The 5,318-nt window shown below is 37.1% G+C and overlaps 1 non-coding gene across 1 annotated transcript; it reads right to left on the bottom strand.

Moving 5' to 3' along the window:
* Nucleotides 1-1,632: 1,632 nt before the first annotated feature.
* On the bottom strand, nt 1,633-1,740 carry LOC129073389 (U6 spliceosomal RNA). Its single transcript, XR_008529433.1, has one exon. It is a non-coding gene; the product is annotated as a U6 spliceosomal RNA (small nuclear RNA).
* Nucleotides 1,741-5,318: the final 3,578 nt, after the last annotated feature.

The following is a 5,318-nucleotide window of genomic DNA, read 5'->3' as shown; positions in this document are numbered from 1 at the left end:
TCCATGTTACTCTATGGAAAGGGTTGTCAATGGTATAGAAGAGAACTCTAGTAGACAGAACACCATGCATGAAAATCTGGAAGGATTACACCATTGAAGATGTTATTGTTGGTATAGAAAAATCCATGCGCATGTACCATCAAGCCTGAAACAATTTCTGGAGAAAACCATGTCCAGGTGTTGTGCAAGACTTCACAGGATTTTCAACAACACTGATTAAGGAAATAATGAAAGAGGTTGTGGAGATGGTGTGGAGATTCCACACCAGAGGAATTAACAACTTGAGAGAAATGAGTGCTTCCAAGCCAGTGCCAGGTGAGGAAAAGGAAGACCAAAAAGTAGCAGTACGAGGAAAAAAATTAACACTAGACAATCTGGGAGAAGAGTTCGATTATTCAAGACTGCTTTTGATTTTTTTCATGCCATTGACCCTCTATAATATCAAATGTCAAAAGGATCAATGTCAAAAGGATGTGTTTACAGAAAACAGATAGAGATCATAGATAGTAATTGAAGGAACACAGAGCTTTGCCTCAGGTCAGGGTCTGGTAGACAGAGTGGTGCCCATGGTCACTGAAATTAAAGTAAATGGTGAGGAAGTATTGGTACTGTACAGAAACATTTTTTTGGCATGTTTTTATTTTATTTTTTTATTTTTTTAAATTTTATTTTAATTTATTTTTTCAAATACATTTGTCTCTGCCTACCCCCCACCACTTTCCCTTGCCCCTTCTTTTCTTCCCTCCCTCAGCTCTTCCCCTTTGGTTTTGTCCATGAGTCCTTGCTATATGTTCCTTGACTTTTGCCTTCCCTTCCTTTTCCCCGCCCCCCTTCCTCCCTCCCTCTTGTCTCTGTTGATTTCTTTTTCTTTCAGTGTTGCTGGTCTTATTTTCCTTGCATCTTTGTATTGTTGGTTAGGTTCCACTTATAGGGGAGATCATATGGTATTTGTCTTTCGCCCCCTGGCTTATTTCACTTAGCATAATGCTCTCCAGTTCCATGCTGTCGTGAAGTTTAGTAGTTCTTTTTTTCTTTCTGCTGCGTAGTATTCCATTGTGTAAATGTACCATAATTTTTTATCCAATCATCTACTGATGGGCATTTAGGTTGCTTCCAACACTTGGCTATTGTCAATTGTGCTGCTATGAACATTGGGGTGCATAGGTTCTTTTGTTTTGGCGTTTTGGTATTGTTAGGGTATAGTCCCAGCAGGGGAATCCCTGGATCAAAAGGCAGTTCCATTTTCAGCTTTTTGAGGAAATTCCGCACTGCTTTCCTCAGTGGATACACCAGTCTGCATTCCCACCAACAGTGGACTAGAGTTCCCTTTTCTCCACAGCCTCGCCAGCACCTGTTGTTTGTTGATCTATTTATGATGGTCATTCTGACCGGTGTGAGGGGTACCTCATGGTGGTTTTGATCTGCATTTCGCTGATGGCTAGAGATGCAGAGCATCCTTTCAAATGCCTCTGGGCTCTCTGTATCTCCTCCTTGGAAAAGCGTCTGCCCAGGTCTTTTGCCCATTTTTTGATTGGATCGTTTGTCTTCTTGGAGTGGAGTTGAGTGAGTTCTTTATATATCTTGGAGATCAAACCTCTATTTGATGTATCATTAGTGAATATATTTTCCCATAAAAATATGGAATGCTTCATGAATTTGCGTGTCATCCTTGCATAGAGGCCATGCTAATCTTCTCTGTGCCGTTCCAATTTTTAGTATATGTGCTGCAGAAGTGAGCACAAAACATTTTTAAATAAATTAAAAACAAAAAAAGACAGAAATTATGATGTATTTCCATAAGGTTACATCAAGTGTGCTGGACTCTCCTGCTTTCCCTTCCACATTCTCCCGCTCTTTTACCTCTGCTACCCCTGAGGCAGCAAGACCAACCCCTCTTCTTCCACTTTCTCCTCAGCCTACTCAGTGTGAAGACGATGAGGATAAAGATGTTTATGATGATCCACTTTCAATTAGTGACTAGTATATAATCATACCATACAATTAATAAAAGTATCTGTTGTGTATGTATATGAGTGTCTTCATGTGAATGTGAATAACTGTAATGCAAGAACTGTGGGAGACCTTTTGTCATCACCCTCCTCCTCATCATCATAGTCACCATCATGTAGAACATCATGTGCAAGACTTGTGTTGAGGTGAATAGCCTATCTTTACAGAAGCATAATGCAAGTGATATTTAATATAAAAATAATAATGTGTTAGTGTTCTTACTGTTTTATAACTTTGCATTCAATGAATTATAGTACCATACAGTATGCTTCTCTCTTGTTATTCAGCAAGACGTGTATCATTATAAGTATTTTTATTAAATGTAACATTTCTAATACTGTATTCTGAATATGAATGTAATACTTAATGCCATAAAATTTTTATAATGATTTACTCATTAGTGTATAGGCTAGGCTACCATGAAGCAATTATATCAATTACACTATGCTACCATAAAGCAATCCTATTGCATCTGCTTCATTATCAATGCATAGTTATACCTGTAAATAAATAAAAATGTATTTCTATACTTGTTTCATTTTTATTTCTAGTGTCGGTAATATACACACATAAAACATTTGCAGTGTTTTGCATCATATAAGACAATATTGATATAGGTACTGAAAGACAATTCATCTTATGAACAGACAATGTAAACTTATGGTATTAATAAGTACAGTACAGTACTGCAATAGTATTTTCTCTTCCTTCTGATTTTCTTAACATTTTCTTTTCTATGGCTTTATTGTAAGAATACAGTATATAAAACATATAAGATACAAAATATGTATTAAATGACTGTATATGTTATTGATAAGGCTTATGGTCAACAGCAGGCTATTTATAGCTAAGTTTTGGGGGAAGTAAAAGTTATATATGGATATTTGACTGTACCAGGGGATGGGCACCCCATCTCTGTGTTGTTCAAGGGTCAATTGTATAATGTTACTTTTGTAGAAGTAAGTGATAACAATGCTTGAAAATATCAATAAGTACATTAATGGTCATTTCTGAAGGGGGGTTACTGTGTCTCATGCAGAGTCCCCCAGGGGGTCGCTGCAGATGGAGGAAAATAAAAGAAGTTGTTCTAGACACTGTTGGTCTGCCAGGAAAAGAGGGTGGTGATTCCCTCTAGTGGAGAATGGCCTGAGCCCTTCTCTTGAAGTGGCTTTTACTGAGAAGCATATGAGCAGGGGTATATAGCTGCAAGCAAAGCTTATCAATCAATGTCAAAAGGATGTGTTTACAGAAAACAGATAGAGATCATAGATAGTAATTGAATGGACATAGAGCTTTGCCTCAGGTCAGGGTCTGGTAGACAGAGTGGAGCACATTTGGCCCTGAAACCTGGGAAACTGATCACATTCTATGCTCAAACCCCAAACCTCAGTACTCATTAACTCAGGGCATTCTTAGCAAAGTAAGTTTTATAGGATTTAATGCATTCCTTTTCCAGGCCTAATTGTCCCCAGGGAACCACCCATCCACATTAGGGCTGTACCTGCCTCTAGTATTGTTTCAAGCCTGAGCCAGGCAGGTGGAGCAGAGCAACCAAGAGATAAGGAGACATTTTTCAGATACAATGAGGACTCCAGCCATGACAAAGCCAAGGGGTGAAGGTCTTTTGCCCCTTCTCTGTGTCTTCCAAGTCTTTCCCTGATGGCCCCCATGCAACTGTGCCTGTCTTAGGTTGCCTGTGCCATCGAGAGGTCTTACCCATCATTGACTAACCAGCCATCCTCCAGGGCAAAGCAGGGAGTTCCGAGGGAGGCAGAAGCTATGCCTCTGCTAGGGGGAAAGGTTTTGTCTCCTCAGTGGCCTATTTTCCCAAAGCCTTCTTGTTCAGCTCCAGCCTTGGGGCCCTCTCACCTATCAGCAGGGCTACAGTCCCTGAAACCAGGCAGGACGGTTCTCAACACATTTTCCCTAGGAATTTTGTCTTAGAAATCATAATAACCATGAGACTGTCTTCTCTGGGATCCCCAATTAAAGAGCAGTAAAAAAAAAAAAAATACATCAAATAAAAATTTTCTTTCCATAGCAACAGATGATCCTGCTATTTGCATCTGAAAAAAATACATTCAATTGTGATATCCTAATTAAGAATGAGACTTAATAATTGTATATATATTGTCTTTCTGGGTCATAGTGACATACTTCAAGTTATAGTGAAATTAAAATTTACTCATGCACACACACACTGGAACATAATCACACATAAATCTTTGTGGGGTTATTTGTTTTTTCTGAAGTTTTAATCCAATCGTTTTTACTTCATGTGCTTTATGTTCATATTATTCATTCTCTTTTCCAGGAATAAGGTCATTAGCCTATTTTTGATCATCAATGACCATGCTACAAAAAAAGGTTAATGTTTGAAGAAGTCTTTGGAAGTTCAGAGATACCATTCTAAAATCTTGATTTATGTTGGTACATATATATTAAGATTACTTCATAAATTCCAACTTATACTTTGTCTTCTTAATAGCGCTTTTAATTTCTTTAGCTATAAACTTCTCCTTACAGTCTTGTCACATAAAGTTTTGTTGACTAGTTATTAGATAAGTAAAAAAAAAAATTATAAGACTTTAAATAATTCACACTGTTGAATTTCAAAAGATTGATGTATTTACTGCAGAATTCCATTTTCTCTCAAATATGCTGATATAGTATTACATCCAAACTTATTTCTCAACTGAAACATTGGCACTATAGTACTGTCAAATTACTACCATGTAAAGAAGTCAATTTTTTAAGATGTATATACACTTTTGGCATAAAATGGGAAACACTTTGACAAATTTCTAAATTTAGTGATGTGTGATAGAAGTAGACTGATTTATGTCAAGTATATGAATTCTATGGTTCTATTCCTGATAAAAAGTCCCCATGTGACCCTGAGTATGCAATTAAACGTGTCTTTGTTTCAATTACTTCATGCAAAGACTGGAGAAAATAATAACTCCCAATCTTTCCCCCAGAATTTTTGTGTTTTAATGAGATGATTGTTATGGAAACACTTTGGAATATTCAGTATACAATTATTTATTAAGCCATTGTAACTTATTAAATACACCTCTTGGTCATTTCTGCTTTGTTTAAAGGCAGAGGTCATGTGTCATGCATTCTTAATAATTCTCAAAAACACTGAGTGTAAGCACCATAACTTGTGCTGAAGTGGTGATTGGTGAAGATTCAGAAACTGGATTTAGCTGGGCATTACTTCATCACTTTTTTCAAAACAAATTTGATTTTGGCCTGAGAATTTGGGAGCAAGAAAATAAAAAAATTCTATTGGTAGAAAGAAC

The sequence above is a fragment of the Pteronotus mesoamericanus genome, unplaced genomic scaffold (assembly GCF_021234165.1).
Source record: "Pteronotus mesoamericanus isolate MK-2021 breed Mesoamerican mustached bat unplaced genomic scaffold, CSHL_Meso_final contig_40, whole genome shotgun sequence".
Taxonomy (NCBI): Eukaryota; Metazoa; Chordata; class Mammalia; order Chiroptera; family Mormoopidae; genus Pteronotus; species Pteronotus mesoamericanus.
This window is presented reverse-complemented; position numbering and strand designations above follow the sequence as displayed.